We start from the raw sequence: 21,106 nt of genomic DNA on the forward strand, positions 1-21,106 counted from the left end.
TGCAGAGTTACCAAAAGTACGCGAGCTGAATCCCTAGGCTTACATACTGGCTAAAAAGCCCTATTTATTTAACACACACCCAAAAAATGTTATTCCACCCCAAAAAACACCTTTTGCAATAAAATCCAAAGCCATCCATGGTGTAAAAGAAAATTAACAGACAACACAAACTGTAAATTTAAATAACGCACCAAATATTTGAGGCTGACTACCTCTGGGCCTACTGGCAGACTAAGCCACAAGCTTGGAACACTCAATGTAAGCCTATGGCAAAAGCACAATGCCTGCCTTAACAAAATGGCCGCCACACACATGGCCAGGAGGACACAACAACAAGCATAATCCAAGGGGAACAAAGAAAAGAAATACAGGCCTTTATGGAAAAAGAAGCACACACTACTAAACTACCACCACAAAATTGCCACAAGCCACATGGGCACTCACAGTCACACAGTCTAAGACCTGGCTATATCCTAAAGTCTAATTAAGATAGGTCTCTCTCTTGACCTCCTTCTGTCACCTTTTCGATGTAGTCCTTAGTCAAAAGCGCCAAGATGCCCGTAGGGCGATAGATGCGCTATACAAGTTCCACATCAATCATCATCAATAAATCACAGGCCATGGAAAACAATGAACTGAAGCAGGCCTATAATATATGACCGGACAAAGGAGACCTGCTAAACAACACAGCTTTAATATACAAATGAAAATGAACAGGGCAACGAAAGGATTGGAAAGAAGTTACACATCAAGCACACACATCCCACAAAGGTATTTAATTTCACACACACACCAACCGAGAAATACACCACAGCCACATTTAGCATTTCAAATAATCCTATGCCATCCATGCCCTACATGATGTTGAAAATTCTACAGACACCACAAAACATGAATCCATGGGTACCCTACTGGCTGAAATTGCAGAGAAAAACAACTAGGCCCCTATTGAAAGCACAGGCCACCCGCCACAACAATAATTTTAAAAAACAATGAAAAACCCAGAAAAATGTAGGTAATACAAATACAAGCCCCAATGAAACAAACACACCAATTCTCCAACTTACTTGTAGTAAATTAAATCTCAAATCAAAAAGTCCTCAAATAAATCCAATCCAATGGTACGAGCAGACAGACACAAAAAGTGATCCTTCCAGCTCCAAATCCAAATGAAAGTGAACAGCACATGCACAAAGCACTGGGAGGAGCCTGCTGGACAGGAACAGGAAGTTGTAGACTCAGGGGCACTTCCTTCCTCTTGAAAAAAAGAGTTAAAAAAATTAAAGGACTCCTCCTTACACAAAAGACTACAGCAAAATCACAATCTGAGGAGTTTTATGAGCTAAATGATCATTTTAGAGAAGGTTTTATGAAGATCGCGAGATATTCTTCGCCAGATTGTAGTTTTTGCATGTTCGGGATCGTGATCTTACCAAGACAGCCGCCGGAAGTCAGCTCGGGCTCCCGAATGACGTGTTCGCGTTTGCACACTCACGCGGGATTGGGCAGCCATAGTACAAATCTCGTGGCGCTCGCGAACGGACAGAAAAGCAAGTTGGCGATCGCAGAATCACGGGAAGACGTTACCACGCACGCGAGAATGAATATTGAGCGCGCGAGGAAGCAAAACTACTACGCTACGCGCTAGATTGCGTAGCAATCTGCAACTTCGCGCTCTATGGAATCGCAAAGTTGCCTAAACTTCGCAAGCTCCGCGAACGGAGCGTAGTTCAACGCCCAGGCTTAATTAGAAGGCAGTTTTTGCTTATGCTTTGATTAAATGAGTCAGGGTTTGACACAAAAGTGCAGTCCTGAAATATGTAGATTGTGTTTAGTCTCCTTACGCCTTGCACAGTAGTGAATGAGTTTTGGTAAGCTGCTAGGGATAGTGTTGCTTGTCTAGAATCACACTGTGAGTCTGTGTGCATTTGGGAAACACTGTGAGAGAAGCATTTGGTAACATCGTGTATTTGCTGACAGATAACTGTTTTAAAACCTGTCTTGTTGTCAAGTTTTAGTAGCATTAGAAGGCAGTTTTTGCTTATGCTTTCATTAAATGAGTCAGGCTTTGACACTAAAGTGCAGTCCTGAAATATGTAGATTGTGTGCAGTTCCCTTACCACTTCCACTGTAGTGAATGAGTTTTGGTAAAAACCTAGGGATAGTGGTGCTTGTCTAGAATCACACTGTGAGTGTGTGTGAATTTGGGAACCACTGTGAGAGAAGCATTTGGTAACATCGTGTATTTTCTGACAGATAACTCTTTTAAAACCGGTCATGTTGTCAAGTTTTAGTAGCATTAGAAGCTAGTCTTTGCTTATGCATTGATAAAATTAGTCAGGGTTTGACACAAAGGTGCAGTACCATGTACTATTCTCTTCACTGTGCCAGAACTGAAAATTTAAAAGTTTTACCCAGGCACTGTCCTAGCAGTAGTCTGATGATTTAGTTGTGAATGATACATTACTACATAGAGTGCTTCAAATGTCTATGCAGTATGCATGCAGTCTTCTAACATACTATACACTTGTCTTTCACACCTTCAATTCCCTAGTCAGTATCCATACACTTCCAGGAAACACCCTGTCACTCCCTTTGCACTCCTCTTATGACCCATTCAGTAGCAAGTACTAATCCATTCACAGTGCCAAAAGCCAACCACTTATAAATTCACCCAGGCACTCTCCTTGCTGTACTCTAATCATTCAGTCAGTACCCAAGTACTCATGCAGTGAGCCAGGCCTTATCACATAGACTGCTTCAAACGCCTATTCACTATGCATGCAGTCCTCTAACCACCTACACAGTTGTTTTTCACACCTTCAATTCCCTAGTCAGTATCCATACACTTCCAGGAAACACCCTGTCACTCCCTTTGCACTCCTCTAGTGATCCATTCAGCACCATGTACTAATCCATTCACTGTGCCAAAACCCAAACACGTATAAATTCACCAAGACACTCTCCTTGCAGTACTCTAATCATTCAGTCAGTGCCTAAGTATTCATGCACTGAGCCAGGCCTTAGCACATGGACTGCTTCAAACCCCTATCCACTATGCATACAGTCTTCTAACCACCTAGACACTTGTCTTTCACACCTTCAATTCCCTAGTTAGTATCCATACAGTCCAGCAAACATCCTGTCACTCCCTTTGCACTCCTCTAGTGACCCATTCAGTACCAATTACTAATCCGTTCCCTGCGCCAAAAGCCTACCACTTATAAATTCACCCAGGCACTCTCCTTGCTGTACTCTAATCATTCAGTCAGTACCCAAGTACTCATGCAGTGAGCCAGGCCTTAGCCCATGGACTGCTTCAAATGCCTATCCAATATGCATGCAGTCCTCCAATCACCTACACAGTTGTCTTTCACACCTTCAATTCCCCAGTTAGTATTCATACACTTCTAGCAAACACCCTGTTACTCACCCAGTGTGTCTCCTTATAGTACTGTAATCATTCAGTCAGTTAGCATGTAGTCTTTTAGTGAGGTAGGCTTTAGGGCATGAACTGCTTCAAAGTAGTATGCACTATGCATGTAGTGTTTTAACCATCGTCACACTTGTGGTTCAGGGCTATAGTTTCTTAGTCAGTTTTTATATAAAATGTGTTTGTACAGTAATGGAATAGTATAAATTTGAAAGTTATTAACATACATATATTTGTGATTCTTTTTTACAGATACTGTTTTTCAACGTTAAAATAGAGAAATCATGCCAGAAAAAAAAGAAAAAGAAAAGAACAGAGACAAGAGGATTATTTGAAGAAACATCAACCACAAGTATTGAATGTACAAGATAATGTGGCTAAAAGGAAAAAATCTTCTGGTAAGATCACAAAGAAATTTATTAAAAATGTTTGTAGGAGCAAACAGAATGTAGATAATGCTGGAACTACTGAGAATTCTTCAAGTAAGAAAAAAATTCAAAATAAGAGGAAAAGTAAAAAAGCAAATGGTCAGTCAAAGGAGATAAAGTATGGTAAAAGAAGGCAACATCAGTATAAGGAATTACGCAAAACAATATTTTACAAGAGAGTAGTGCATAATTTGCTGAAAGATGTGAAGAAATATAAAAAGAGAGCTTTATTTTATAAAAAGAAGAAGCATATTGAAAACATTGTGGAAAAGGCTTTTGAAGTAAAAAGGAAACTGTTTATTTTAGTGTTAAACAGAATTCGATCACTAGATAAACCAATACATGTAATGGACGCCAAAAGTAGGAGGAAAAGAGTTATTAATAAAAAAAAAATGTGTGATGTTTTTTTGGGAGAATGCAAACACAGTTCCAGTTCAGAGCCTTTTTTTAATGAAGAGAGTTATTCACTGAGCGAAAAGTTATTGTATGCAGTTGTCACCAGTGGTAGAGGTTATGAGGTTAGCGACGGTTGTCCAATTGAGAAAGAGAAAATGGTTGAAAGAAATGCAGAAGAAGTGATAGCTGATGAAATTTTAGGGAGACGTGTGAAAAACCCTGTGTACACTTGGGATTGCAGTAGTGTTTGCAGTGTACGACAGGAATCTATCTAAAAATTATGTAGTTTTTTACGAGCCTATACTAAAAAAGTGTAAAACAAAAGACTGCGCTGTTGCAAGTACTAGACCCTTGCAGAGTGAGAAAACATACTGGTTTGCAAGGTCATTCTCTGGCTTGTCTTTCTAGGAAAGTTTGTCAAAGTGTTTTTCACCATTTCAGAATGCTGGCAGTACATCATAGTCAAATGCGGAAGTTAGTGAGAAGGTTGTATTATGCAAAAAGTCCAGCACTAAAGTTAAGTGAGTTGAACAGTGCTCTTTTGCGTGGGTCAGTATCAGATGTGAAGCAGGTCTGTGATGATATTGAGTTTTGTTACTTTGGTCCTCAGCAAGAGAGTGAAGAAACTGACACATTAGTAGAACAAAATGTTGAAGACAATGTACAACCCGTAATTACAGAAAAATTTGAGGATGAAATCACAAAGTTTAAGGTAATTTCAGGTGAAAGACCAAATGTTTCTTGTATTTGTTGTCGGCGAAGTCACTATAAAAATCAGACTAGGGGTGTCAATCTGTATTTAAAAAGTGAAATAGAAGATAATGATAAGTGGGATACGCAGGATATTGAAGAGTTAGGTTGGGGTATCCCACCTCTGGAGTTATCCTCTTTATCAAGGTGGCCTGAAGCGGCCATTCAGTTTAATTCCCTTTGTATGGATAGGGGCTTGAGGGCCCTGAATGGTAGGATGCCTGGTGACCGCGAGGGTGCCTGTACTTTTAATAACGGAGTGACCAGGAGCAGAATTGACTACATTTTGGCTGACATGAAACTATGGTACTCCCTTGTCGACATGAAGATTGTGTCCCTTCCGGAGAGTGATCACAACCCTCTCTGTTTACTACATAGATGGTGGAAGGCTGATAGTGGCCCCGCCGAGGTTGGGGAGTTGAGTCCTCCTGAGGTGGTGCCATCCAACGACATGCGCCGTTTGAAATGGTCTGGTCTTATGGGGAACCCCGTCACCTTAGCTCAAATCCAAGAAGAGGTGGATGGTTCCATTATTACCATAGAGTCAGTTCTTGCCTCCAACGGTAATCTATGGGACGTAACATCTGCGCATGATAGTTTATTTACCAGCCTGAAGTCCCATTTCCTCATCAAAGCGAGACCAGGACCAAGAGGTGCTATCCATCAAGCCTCCTGGTACAATAAGGAATGCAGGGAAGCTAGACTACTACTTGGGAATGCTCTGAAGGGCGGGGACGTCTCCTTGGTTCGCCACAGAAGAGCCATTTATAAGAATTGTGTGACTAGAGCTAAACGCCTCTGGGATGGGAAAAAATGGGAGGGCCTCCTTGAAGCAAGCCTTCAAAATAATAGTAAATTGTTTTGGAGTATTGTAAAGTGGAGTTCCGGTGGTCAGCCAGAGGGCCCCCAAAATAATGTCTCCCAAGAGAAGTGGGTTGAGTATTTTAAACCTCAATATGCCGCACCCATTGATCCCTCCGAAAGTCTGGGGTCCTACCAGTCGTTTAAACCTGATGATGATTTTACCAGTTCCGAGGTGAACTTAGCACTGGTTGGCGTGGCATCTGGAAAAGCTCCTGGCCCGGACGGTGTACCTGCGGATGTTTTCCGGCATGACAAGCTTAGATGGGGGAGATATATCCAGCTGATTGTTAACGCGCTGGCTCATGGTGCCCCAATCCCTAGCTCATGGAAAGCCGCGTAAATAATCCCGGTGTATAAAAAGGGGGACCGCTCGATTCCGGAGAATTACCGGCCCATTAGTCTGATTGACGCTATCCAGAAGATCACTGGTAGACTGACCCTCAACCGTGTCCATCCCTGGATAGCGTCAAACAATATTTTATCTTCATTCCAGGCAGGTTTTCGCCAGTACACTAGTACCATCGATCAAGTATTCCGCTTCATCATTCTCTATTGGAAGACGGTTGTCCTGGGCAAGGGGAGTTTGTATGCGGTGTTTGTGGATCTAAGGGCCGCCTTTGATCTAGTACCACGTCCCAAACTTTGGTTGACATTGAAAGATCTAGGGCTCCATGGCGGCTTGTTGTCCTTAATCCAGAGGCTGCATGCGGATAACTCCGCCAGAATAAGATGGGGAGGGCAGGGAACAACGACTGAGGACTTTCCTGTCCAAAGAGGTGTCAGGCAAGGTTGTGCAATGGCCCCAAAGTTATTTTCTCTATATATTAATAATATAGCGGATCGACTTTTGAAAGCCCACGTAGATGCACCCATTCTTGGCAACACTAAGGTCCCTATTCTAATGTTCGCTGATGATACGCTTCTAATTGCCAAAACTCCTTGCGGTCTCCAGCATTCATTGGATATTTTTGAGACCTTTTGTGTTGACCGTGGCCTTGAGGTTAATATTAAAAAAAACAAGCTTATGGTATTCAGGCCACATAAATCTTTTAAAAATAATTTTGTTTTGTTTAAAAATCCGCTAGAACAAGTACAGGCTTTTAATTACCTAGGTGTTAACATCCAAAATAATTTCTCGTGGAAATTACAGCGTGACATGTCCACCCTTAAACACAGGCAAATTGCTGGAGCTCTAGCTGGTGAATTTAAAAGGTCCCCCTCAAAGCCTATTAGACCTGTGCTTCAGGTGTATAGTGCAAAAGCTGTGAGCTCGGCTCTTTATGGTGCTGAACTGTGGGGATATGAGAACCTGTCTCCTTTAACTATCTCGGAAAACAGGTTCTTGCGTAGCATTACTTCCCTCCCCCTTAAGATATGACCTTGCTAAGAATCCAATAGCCGATGTAGCCAGGCTTCGTCCTATTCTCTATTGGCGTTGCCTGTGGACCACCCCGGATTTAGCCCAGTATGCGGAGGGTTTTTTAGATATAATGTCTTTGGTGGGCTCCCGGAAGATCGTTTGGCTTAATGAGACCAGAAAATCCCTTGTGGCATTAGGGATGAGCGATCTCTGGGAGAACCCCTTGGCTGCTTCCTTCCCATCTAAAGCGCATATGAAAGAAAAATACTGGGAGTTGGTAAATGCCAAGGTACTTCATGAAGCTAAATCCCTCTCACTAACTGATGAATTCTTGAGTATCAAATCGGCCCCAAGGTTAGAACACTTCTGGGATCTTGTTACCAAAGTGCTTGATAGGAAACTATTTTTCCAGATGCGGGTGGGAGTGCTGCCTCTAAACTCTTTTTCAGCTAGGTGGAAGCCTACAAGTAGCAACTTATGTTTTTACTGTAATTCCCAGGTGGAAACCCTTGCACACATGTTTTTTGTTTGCCCTGCCTACGCGGCCCCGAGGCGTGTATGGTTGAGGCCCGTTTGTAAACTATTGGGTACCAGATGGAGTGTAGAAGCTGTAAGACTCCTTCGCACCTGCACAGACCCGGTAATTGTTGTGGCCGTTGCCAAATTTCTGGGGTGGGCATGGGTAATTAGATTTAAGAGCTTTAGCTAGCAGTGTTAGTAGCCCTGGATGTTACCCTCAATGATCTTTTTGTGTATCATATGCTTTTTAAAAATTTGTAAATATTTTAAATAGTAAAATTTTTATATTGTCTTATTTGTGTATTTTGTACCTGTACTTGTTTTGTATCGCTTTTATGACTTCTGTCGAATAAAGCTGTTTTGGATTGGATAAGTGGATGGAATTTGCAACTTATTTGCTGGTAGAGGATTGTTTTGATTTGGGATGTGAGCAGCGTATTTGCAAATATTGTTATAACAAATTAGATGAGAATAAAATGCCTGCTAGAGCTGTTCATAATAATCTAGAGTTGGTTGCTATTCCTCCAGAGCTGATAGATATAAATACGTATGAGTCTATTCTCACACAATGTGTTCACCCGTTTCAGGCTATTGTTCGTATGGAGCCCAAAACAGGTAAATTACCTCCATCAGAGTTGCAAAGAGGATTGAAAAGAAGAGTTGTGTATTTACCGTTAGATTTAAGGAAAAATATTGAAACTATTGGTGTTGACCATGCAGAAAATGAGCCACTAGTCATTATAGTTAATGGTGGCAAGAGTTAGTGGATGTTAGAAAAGTGCAAAAAGCATCATTGTATCTGTTAAAAAATAATGAGTACTATAGAAATGTGTTTGTAGGAGAAGAAGAAATAGATTTAGCAGAAGATATTGAAACATTAAGTGGACAAATAGAAAAAGTGGACATGTCCAGATGTGAAGAAATCTATGAACATTACAGTGTACATCCATTTCATTCCAAAGAGGTGATGGGGAATACAATTGAGTTGTTTCAAATGAAAAAAGCAACAGGAAGTCCCATGAGTGTATGGGAAGAGAGCTTGGAAGCTCGTTGTTTACCGCAATTGTTTCCAACAGGAAAAGGTGGACGATATGATGAACGTCCTGTGCAGATTCCTGCATCTGAATATCGGACAACAAGATTATATGCAGAAGATCCAAGATTTCGACAATGTATCCCTTATATGTTTCATCTTCTATTTGAAAGTGACTTGTCTGGACTTTCATATGCAGTAAATCACATTTATTTTAAAAACTGGAATGCATCTTCAAAATGTAACTGCAAAGGATTTTATGGATAAAGTGCATCAGAGAGATGATCATTTAGAATCTCAGTTGATTAATCTGATGGCATGTCAGCGTGGGACTAATGAATATTGGTACCGTCGACATGGAGAACTGAAATGTATGCTACGGAACTTGGGAACTCCTATATGGTTTGTTACACTAAGCTGTGCTGAGTATGCTTGGGATGATTTACTTGAATTTCTTCGAGAGGCAAATTCCAATATAAAAAGTATTGAATACAAGACACCTGGGGAATTGTGCTCTTTGGATCCTGTCAATGTATGCAGATATTTCAATCATAGATTTGAAGCTATGATGTCTTTCATCTGCAATAAAAAGAATCCTCCTCTTGGAGAATTTGTGGATTTCTTTTGGAGAAAGGAGTATCAAGCAAGAGGTGCTCCTCACATACATATGTTGTTATGGGTCAAGGACGCCCCCAAATTTGGAACAGATTCAGATGAAATTGTTTTGTCTTTCATTGAAGATTATGCTACATGTGCTCTTCCAAATAAAAAAGAAGACAAAAACTTAAAACAACAAGTCTTACGATTTCAAAGCCACAGGTGTGGAAAATAATGTTGACGAAAGTACAAGTCAAAGGATAAGTTCTATACCAAATGTCGTTTTGGATTTCCATGTCCTGTATTATCCAAAGGAAGAGTGAACAGTTTTATGTCAGCTATGCGACATACCATCACAAGAAAGTCTCCGAAAAACACCTACAACTTAAGAAGAAGCGAAGAATCAAAATACATAAATGACTACAATCCAGTTATTTTATCCATGTGGAACGCTAACATGGATATTCAGTATGTTGCGGACAATTCCATTGCTGTTGCTCGATATGTAACGTCTTACATTACTAAATCAGAAAAGACTGAATTGAAAGAAATGTGGGAAGAGATTTCTCACTGGAAGACTCTAAGTTCGAAATTATACAGTTTCAGTTTGAAGATGTTATCGCATCGTGAAATTGGAGCATATGAATGTTCAGATCGGTTATCATCTGCAAGTCTATATTCCAAAAGTAGAAGAATCATTTGGGTGAGTCTTGGTCTTGCAGGAATGCGAAATCGGGTACTGAAATCTGTTCAAGAAATTGAATATTTAGCAGAAAATGAGCCAGAAAGTACAGATATTTTGAAAACTAATATGTTGGACACATACTATCCAAATAGAAGTCATCATCCTGAGAACATGTGTCTCTATGAAGTGCTGCAAAACTACACTTTTAAACGGAATACTACAGAGAACATCAACGATGGAAAATATGGAGTGATTGGTTCCGAAGGATGTCTGGTAAAACAAAGGAAAGGAAATTTAATTAATCACAGGTTGCGACACTGCTGACAAAAGGGAATTTTACTATTTAGCCCTTTTGCAAATGTTCAAACCATGGCGTTCAGAACTGGAATTACTTGGAGATTTTTCCAGCTATGAAGATTCATTTAATGCTTCTAAAGTTAGCATACAATGCAGTGCTTTCGCAAATTATGTCAAAATGTTGAATGATGAAATTGATCAAGAAGCTATAATTGCAGATGAGATTGCTAGAGACAGTTCTCAAGACACTAGGACAACCACTTGTTGAAAATGAAGCAGCGATTGCAATGAATGAGGTGGAAACAGCAATTTATCAAGCACAAGGAGATGCAATACAGTTAGGAAACTTGGAAGAGCAACTAAATGTTGAACAGAAACAAATATATCAGCAAGTGAAAGAGCAGATTGACCATGGATTACTTCATGAAAAGAGAGGGTGCTCATGTACATCATTTCAACCTATCCGAATGTATGTGAGTGGTCAAGCTGGAACAGGAAAAAGTTTTTAATTAAAGTAATTACAAGTTATCTGCAGAAAACAACTGATTCGCATTTGTCTTATGTTGTCACTGCTCCAACTGGGTTGGCAGCTCATAACATTAAAGGAATTACTTTACATTGTTTACTAATGCTGCCAGTAGAGCATGAGAACAAATTGGAATACCACAAGCTATCTGGAGAAGCTTGTTGTGAAGTTTCAAGACTCCTGAAGAAAATGAAACTTCTCATTATTGATGAGGTGAGCATGGTCTCAAACTTGATGCTTGCCTTTGTGCATTTAAGAATGCAGCAAATTCTTAAAACAGAGTATGACGTGTTATTTGGAGGAAAACAAGTCATCGTTTTTGGAGATTTACTGCAACTGACTCCGGTAAAAGGACAACCGGTATTTAAAACACTTGCCCATGAAGATACCAGAAAGTCTCTTGGCAGTGTTGGTAATGTGAACATTTGGAGTAATTTTGAATACAAAGAACTGACAACATATATGCAACAGGCAAATGATGCTGAATATGGAAGTATTCTTCAAGATATAAGAATTGAAATTCTTTCAAAACAAGGGAAAGAAGCTTTGGAGAGTCGGTTACTTTGCAATGTCTTTCCAAATTTCCCGCTGTTAAGTGATGAGTACGATTGAAATCACTATTTCTAGTGAAATTCAATATATTCTGAGAACAGCAAAAAAGGCAAACAAATTACTTTGTGGAAATTATGCTGTGTTGTAAAAAATGTATTATTAAATGTTATATATATATTTTTTTCTTATCTTTCACAGATCCGAATTTTAAACTAAGCAATTTATATGAATTTAGATTGCAATGAAAATCTGAAAAAAATGTATACCATTTTTTATTCCTATTATTGTGAAGGTAAGTTTAACTAAGTCTCAATATGCAGAATGAGGAGGTCTGCAAGAAGCTACAAAGTTGAAACACGTTTCTAAAAACACTCTGTTTATACCTATGTAGTTTTGAAATCTGACCATAATCAGATATCATGTGACCTGCAAAAAAAGAGATTTGAGGAGTTCATAATATTTCCCATTGTACCTATTGAAGGACCGCAATCATTTCAATCATTCTTCTTTGAACATCTTTGCAGACAAAACTCTGTGCTTACCTTCTATCAGTCGCAAGGAATTTTAAAACCGGAAATATGTCACTTTTTGTTACATAGTTATTGCGCAAGACACTCTTTTATATTAACAAAGAGAGGAAAAGGCACTCTGTGTACTTTTTCTACTCCATGTAAATACAACCTCGTCATACACACTACTTTGCGTTGAAAGGGTGTTCTATAAGTGTTATTGTGCATGATTGCACTGAATACTCATAGAACAAGATACATCTCTAGATTTATCAGAAATCATGAATCTCGATATGTATGTGAATGCTGCACCATTCTAAAATTGGTGTAGGAAAGCACAATAAGGACAATTATTTGTATTTCTCCACATTTTTATATCTTCAATGCATGCTAAAATGTTCATCATACATTGAAGGAGAAAAATGCCTTTACTGATTGTTTTTGTGCAGGAAGGTGTGTCTTCCTGCACAAAAACAAACAGCACATGGCACAGATATCCTTGCACTATGGTGCAAGGGTGCCAGTGTCACCACATGGCTGCAGTTTAAGCAGCCGTGCAGAGAGAAGCATAGATTTGCAACATATTTATGTACATATGTTGCATCCCTGTGCTTCGGAAGTACTATAGCACACTGTAGTTAAAGAGGTTACTGTGTGATGCTGCAGCACTTCCTCATAGTTCTGCACTTATACATTCACCATACGCTACTAATGCATTCATCCACTCAATTACGTACTACACATACATTCATCTAAACTTTCACACACTAACAAAGAAATTTAGCTCTTTTTTTAAACCAGGAAAGTTAGTTCTTACAAGAACTTTTTTTTTCTTCTTTCTTCTTTTATATTTTTTGGGGGGTTTTTTCTAACAATTTTGTGATTTTTTGGGTTTTTCCGGAAAAAAAAAAAAGGAGGAACCAAACAATGAAATTCAGGAAACAACCCCCCCCCCCCAAAAAAAACATTTGCAAATGTGACTTTCTTGCCGGCGGCAGATCAGATCGATCGACTGCTCACCGTAGCACAAAGCTGCATTGCACTTAGTGCAGAGCACTTTTAAATATTGAAATTGAGGATGGATGTCCAAGTTTTGGGCTGATGGATACACTCTTGAAATGCTCGGCTGCGATGAGGTGGAAGGCGCAGGAGCAGGAGTGTTTCTCATCCATCTGCACTCTTCTCGTGCAAGATTGTTCAGATGGAGGGTCCTCAGGTGCTTCATCATACTTGCCGTGCCGCACGAGTATTTCTTGTTAGGATCCCCTCGTGACAGCACTCTTTTGCAAATCTTGCACGTGACCAAGGTGGCATTGGTCTTATTCTGCCCCTCGGGAAAAGTAAAAAATTTCCACACCACTGAAGAAAAACGTTCTTTGCGTGGTGCCTCCTCCAAAAGTTCATCCTCAGATGTATGAGGAGATGCAGGTGATGCCTGCTGCCCTGAAGCCATTTTTAGTTGAAAAAAGTTAGAGCTAAGTGTAAACTTAGTCTAAAAAATCTTCTTCTCTGCAAAGAGATGCTCCTCCAAAGAAGGTCAAAGAAGAATGATTGAATTGGGTGGGGTCTTTCAATAGTGAGAACAGGAAGTGCAATGAACCAATCAAATCTCTTTTTTTGCAGGTCACATGGGATCCACGCACCCTGCGCATACGCAGCACGCACCCAGCACGCATACGCGAAATTGAATTAAAAAAAATTATAGGATTACATGTAAAAATATATTAGTTTTAAGACTAGTTTAGAGTTTGTCTTCAATAAAATTCACATGAAATACATATATATATGTTTTTTAAAATGTTAAATATTTCGTGGGATCCGCGCACCTACCGCTTCATAGATGCATATGATGCATCGCGGAAGCGCGTAAACGTCGCGTTACGTACATCGAACGTGTCGCGTATAGGCTGGGAGTAGCGTACTAGTCGCATTGCGATCACGCACTAAACACGTACCCAACTCATACCATGCGCGAATGCTAACGTGTTGGGATCGGGAACGGTGCACATAGGGTGCGCAGATCCAAAAACATGGGGAAAAAATATATAAAATAAAGTTTTGACCATATAGTTAAAAAAATATTTTGAAAAATATGTTTGAAAATCCCATTAAATTCAAATAATATTTTTTTATTTTTAAAAGAATTATTTGAAAAAATACGTTTAAAAAATGGTGATAAAAACGTATTTAAAGAAAAACATAATTAATGAAATTGACACACTGAATTGGAAAAATATAGAAATCCAATCAAAATCATTAAACATGATATCTTTAGAGATAAGTTATAGATAGGAATTAGCATTTAAAAAACCTTTGAAATTCACTGAAAAAAACATAGGTTTCATGCACGTTATAGTTAGGAATTGGCATTTAAAAAACCTTTGAAATTCACTGAAAAAACCAAAGGTTTCAGGGGCGGTATGTTTAGGAATTGGCATTTAAAAAACTTTAGAAATTCACTGAGAAAACCATAGGTTTCAGGGGCATTATAGTTAGCTAAACATTTCCCTCGTACAAAACCCTAGAAATTCCCCTGTTATAGTTGGTTCACCTAACTATAACTCGCGCCCCCGCAATGCAGTGCTGATGACGTCACATATTACATCACTCATGACATGGTCAGTGACATCACTGATGACATCACTGATGACATCTCAAATGGCATCACTGATGACATCACTGATGACGTCATCCATGTGATAAATTAGTGCATCTTCTCACACCCTAATATAACCTTTGATACACCGACTCAAAATTTCAGACGACCATTTTAAAAACCATAGATACTCCAATACCAATAACTACATACCCACTCATTAACTTTTAGGTCTACATACACCTCCACTCACTCACCTGTACAGTCACTCATGCTTACAGTCACTCCGTTCAAGACTATCATATGCATTTATACACCTATATAGACACTCACACACCGCCAATCATCCATTGAGGTACTGACACACCTAGTCAGTCATGCAAGTAATTAAACACAGTCCAATTTACTCACCTGTAAAGTTAAACACACTCAAGTTCACTTACTCATAAAAATAGTACCACATTCTTACGCTCTTATACAATCATTTATACAATCACACACTCATCCATAAAGCCACTCTCACAATCACACACTCTCACATATACCCACTTATATACTCTTACACACATATATACTGCCTTTCACATATGTAGTTAGTCACACATGTACCACTGAGATATACATTCAATCCCTAACACACCCATACATACACTCACCCAACCATACAGTCCATCACAGATGCACTCTTAAAACCATGCACCCATAGAATCACCCACTCACACATCTATGCATAGAGTCACACACACCCTACCCACACAAACACTCAGGCACCCATACAGATACTCAGACAACCAATCAATAACCCATATAGACACTCATATAGCTATTCACAAAACCATGCAGCCACTTATACACGTACACACAGACACATACAGACAATCACACAGTTTAGTCACTAGTCTGCAGTAAGATGCATTTAATGACTCACTTATAGAGTCAGTTATGCACCTAGAAAATCATCCATTCACACACTTGTACACCCATTCATTCTTCAACAGAGCTTTCCCTATATATATTTAACATATTAAAACTGCACAGAAACACATACTCACTGGATGATGTCATCAGTGATGTCTTCAGTGATGTCATTTGAGATGTCATCAGTGATGTCATCAGTGATGTCACTGACCATGTCATGAGTGATGTAATATGTGACGTGATCAGCAGTGCATTGCGGGGGCGCGAGTTATAGTTAGCTGAACTAACTATAACAGGGGAATTTCTAGGGTTTTGTATGAGGGAAATGTCCAGCTAACTATAACGTCCCTGAAACCTATGGTTTTTTCTGTGAATATATATATATGTGTATGTATTGTTATAGTTAGGACCTCGTTTCTATTCAAAAAGCATTTTTTCTTTTGACAGTTTCTTTGGCGTCCTTTGACGAATCTTCACGTAATCGTCAAAACTAATGGGGCGTTCTTGTCAGCTCCTGACTTGAAAGTTCCAGGGTGATTCGTCAAGCCGAGAAAAAATGGGGGTCCCAAAATGCATTTCTCTATGTTAATTTCCATAGGAAACTTTAGACAAAGCTACAGCCCGAACTGCTGAATGGAATTACACTAAATTTAGCAAAACGGTAGCTATTGGTTCAGAAAACAAACATTTTGTTAAATGAAGTAAATCTATTCAGTAGATACTGAGAAATTCAAAAATCTAAAATATCGATATCTGGTGACCGTAGTGGATTCGTGAACCTACCCAAGCACAAGCTTGATTCTGATTGGCTGCCAAAACTCCAAACCAGAAAGTGTTGGCAGCCATCTTGTCACAAGAAAAAAGGTGAAAAAATAATAAAATCAAGAAAAGAGGGCAGGGTAGAAACACCCTCACCCCCTATGCCTGCTCAGAGCCCATGGCTACAAAAAAGCATTTTTCAAAATATTTTTTCGGGATTCCTGCTGGGTGCGCAAATCCCGCTGAAAATATTTTTTTTAAATGAAGCGCGGGCTACCGTGCTTTGTTTCTTTAAGCTCCCGGGTGGGCCAGGTCCCGGGGGCAATGTTTTATTATTGTGCGGGGGCCTGTGGGGGCCCCTGCAGTGCCAGGGACCACCACCTTCCCGGGGTTTTAATGATAGTGCCCGGGGCTGCCCCATGGCCCCCCTCAGCTCCAGGGACCGCCGCCTCCCCGGGGCTTCAATAATGTAAATTAGTGTGGGGGGCTCCTGCTCCCTCCACAGTGCCCGGGGTACTCCCTCCTCCCCAGGGCACACTGAAATTAAGGGTGGGGGGCCTCACACCTCCTCTGGGCTTCAATACAATTTCAGAAGTTTGGGGGGCTCCTGCTCCTCTCCACACTGCCCCAGGGACCATCGCCTACCCGGGCACTAATTATTGAAATACGGGGGTCAGTTGCAGACTCCCACCCCCGGGGGCCACCACCTCCCTGGGGCTACATATATGTTGGGAGAGGCCCTTCATGGTCCTGGGAACCGCCACACCCAAGGGGCGGCTCCAGCAATTTCCCGGGGTGCCCACCCCAGGGACATTGCAGTTTGCAATGGCATGGCGGGAGCACTGCTCCCGCCCTCTCATTGCAAACTCCTGCTTCGCTTCATGCACCTTTCTTGCCTTTCTCTGCATTTCTCTTGCTTCTTTCTGCAACTTTCTTGCTGTTTCTGCACTTCTCTTGCCTCTTTCCGCACATCTCTTCTACTTTCTGCAACTCTTTTGCCTCTTACTGCACCTATGTTGCCTCTTTCTGCTCCTCACTTGCTTCTTTGTGCACCCCTCTTACCTCTTTCTATAACTCTCTTGCCTCTTTCTGCACCCCTCTTCCGTCTTTCTACACCTCTGTTCCTTCTTTTTGCGCTTCTTTTGTTTCTTTCTGCACCTCTCTTGCTTCTTTCTCCACCCCTCTTTCCCATTCTGCATGTCTGTTGCTTCTTTCTGCACTTCTCTTGCCTTTTTCCACCCATCTTCCCTCCCTCTTTTTGCATCTCTGATGCTTCTTTTTGCACTTTTCTTGCATCTTTCTGCATCTATCTTGCTTCTTTCTGCACCCCTCTTCTCTTTCTTTCTGCACTCCTCTTGCCTCTTTGTGCTTGACTAAGTGGTAAATGAGGGCCATTTGCAACATAGGTATTCACATACGTTCCTAAAACTTTCAAAAATAATTTGCATATTTGAGGTTTGTGTCAAAGAAAGACTAGAGCTAGGGTATCGATTTGAAGTTAAAGGTCCTAAAACCACATAAATGTTAAGGGGTATAGGAAAATTACTTTATCCTTTTTTATACAGTAAAAGGAGCTAAATCCTGCGATAAATGCACTGATTTCCTGCCAAAAAGTTCATCATTATATATATGCGTTGTAATCAATGATGTAAATCCCAAAACAGAGTAACATTAAAAAATATGAATTGATCCGAACTTATCAAGGAATGATGCGAAATTACAAAACCATGTTGTGGCTGAAGAAAATGGCATAACTGTGAGAAAGTGGAGTAATAGTTGAGGTGGATGGTAGTGCACCATTAGTAATAATGTCACAAACACTTATTAGGTCTAGTAAAGGTTTCTGTAATTTAATCCTGAGCTCATCCCCTGGTAGCTTTGGCAAAGAGAAGGCAGGCTTAATTTAAGAAAATAAATAAAGCAATTGAAAGTATCAAAACAGTTAAAAAGTCAAAGACTCACCACATTAATAAAAACAAAACATATATAAATGAAAAAAAGACAACAAAATGAAAGAAATCCAAAAAGGAGAACCAGAGATATAAAAGTTTAAACTTTACAATAAAATTAGCCCCAAAAATTGCAAAGCAGCATCTGCTAGGAAACTGGCAGCGCTAAACTGGGTCAAAGTCAAAAGTTAAGAGTGATCACAATGGATCACAGGTCGGATACTAGGACCAGGTTCATCCCATTGGAAAGTTTACCTTCTGACTTAGAAATTTATTTGGAGAAAAAGTCATCAGAAGGGCAAGTTGCAAGCTGGATCTCATAAGGGTTGCTGAAGTGTAGTGTCCCTATGAGGTGGGGAAATTTCCACGCAGGCGAAGTTGGAAGAAAGCCTGTGTTGAGCAAAGTCAAGACGTTGATTGGATACTGCTTGGCAGAAAGTTGCCAAAAAGTTTAAAATCCTAGATTTAGCAGTTTGGGCAGGAGGACTACACTGTGACATCTGCCAGGGGTTCCAGGACCTCAAAAAGATCCACTGGGGTCAGGACTCACTCAAGCAGAAGGCATCAGAAGTGTCCAGGGCAGATCCAGTCGAACTGGTCAGCTGGGATCTTCCAGGAAATTGGAATTCTTGCAGTTTTGTGTCCCTGTAGCTTAACAGGAGGTGTGCCAACTGACCCTATGAGTCTGCTTCTTTGTACTTGGGAAAGGGGGAGAAGGTGCTGCCCTTAGTGTTCTCCTCACATGTCTTTACAGCAGTTGTTGTCCTTCTTCTTTATTCCACAGGTGCAATAGTGTTCTGAATAGGGTTTCCAGGGGTGCCACAATATATGCCTGACACTAGCCTGTGGGTGGGGGTGATTTCTAGCCTCTCCGTAACCAATAGGGAAGAGTTCCCAGGAAGAACCATACACCTTTTTGCAGCAGTTCCTGTGTGCCCTAATGCAGACAATGACAGAATGCCTCCCTCTACCTAGATCCAACATGGCAGAAGCTTTAGTCCCTTGTGTAGAGCTCCTATGCCCACCCTAGAGGTGAGATCAGGAAATTAAATAACCCTCCCCTGTGGTTACTCACAACTTATTCCGGGCAGCTCCTCTCCCACTGGGATTGGTGCCTGGTTGATGGGTTAGAGAAAAGGGAGGAAACCCAGGTGGGAGCTACATCTGCTAGTGATATGGCAGGCATCCTTTGAAGACATGCAAGGGGCTGGGCCCAGCACCCAGGCTATTTTGTCAAGGGAAGGTCAACTTCTCAACACATTCAAAACCATTATCTCAGCTTTGGGAGCAAAATCCCACCTAATCAAGGAGCCATTCAGTTCTAGAGGTTTTAGGTATGCTAAAAGTAGATTGTTAAAAGTACCTTTTGTAAAATATTTGTTACAAATCTGACATCAATAATAAATTGGATTCTATAATACATCATTGAAAAAGTTTAAGAATTAACTTTTTGTTAGATTTGTAGATGGAGATAACTTTATTATGTTTATTAAAGTATCCCAATTCTTTCCTATAGAAAAGCTAACCCTGTCAAGGTGAAAATTGTTGTTGGGTCATTGCCAGTGTGATACACCTGATTAACAGTAAACCTTTACATTTCCTTCTTTTAAAAACCATGCACCCAGCCTTATGGGCATTTATGACATGCTTAGAGGTGACTTACTAATATTTGAAAATATAGTTGAGGCCTGACAAAAGAGGTTCTTTTGAAAGGTCAATTCAATTCAATATCAATCAATTATTCGGCACGTGCAAACAACCATAAAAGCAATTGCAAAATGAAAATACAAGTGTAAAAACAGCCCTTTAAAAAGGTTGTAGCTGCCATATATAGGAGGCTGAATATCAGATACATATTAATCATTTTATCAGAGGACAATACCTTTTCTTACATTTGTTGAGGCAGGGAGCAAGATCTTGGGGATACGATTTCATTACAGGGAAAGTGACTAAATGGTGTACTATTCCTAATCTCAATCTGATATTAGAATAAAAATGTTTTTGCTGTGTTGGTTATGTATTGTTCTATATAAGTTAGCATTCGCGGCACCATTTTATATTTGTCCACCGTTTTGAACCATGTTCGAAACTAATCTTTCCCTTCCCAAAAAATGCAGCTTTTGGTAAGTCTTGTTTCTCCAAGGTTGTGCTCTGCTTTTTCTCCAAGAATACACTGTTCTTATTAGCGCATACCTTTCCCACTAGATAGAGGCCTTCTCCCACTAGTCTAGCGGTGGGCACGGCCCATGAGTAGTAGATATTGAGTGCCCGGCCTCACGATTGAAACTTATCCTTCTGTACTTCTTTGTGTAGCTGCTTCTGCCTTGAAAATTCCATTGTGGGCGTGCCTTCATTGGTTCTGAATCGTACAAAATGTATCACCATGTTTGCCGATGTCTGTCTCTCTGCAGCAATCCTAAGTGACTGGGCTACATCTCGAGTGTATCTGAATAAATATATTTGTTTGTATTCTCTACTGTCTGACCAACTCTGTATGGAAGGTGGAGAGGTGGTCATGAGTCGGGTCACTTCCTTCACTGATCAATACAATACAATACAATACAATACAATACAAAGAGATGTGTAGGCTTAGTCACCTGAATCAGGTAATCTTGGATTCCCTTCCCAGATTCAATAGTTAGCTAGAATATAAAGGTTGATTGTTTCCCTACCACTCTCATATGGGTCTCGATTTTGTAAGTCAGAAAGGCATCCTTAATTACCTGTTTAGTTAAGGTAGTCACCTACACAGGTTAGTTTGAATTTAAAACTTAAATAATTTATTATATGTACCACTAACATATCTTAACCAAGGAATACAATTTTTTTATCCAGAATTAGGCAGTCCTTAATAATAGCTTTGGTAAAATTAGTCTCATCTTTGGCCCAAATAGATCTCCATAACAGCAATGGCAACATAGCAATCAAATCAGCT

Source organism: Triturus cristatus, chromosome 9, assembly GCF_964204655.1.
Source record: "Triturus cristatus chromosome 9, aTriCri1.1, whole genome shotgun sequence".
Classification (NCBI taxonomy): domain Eukaryota; kingdom Metazoa; phylum Chordata; class Amphibia; order Caudata; family Salamandridae; genus Triturus; species Triturus cristatus.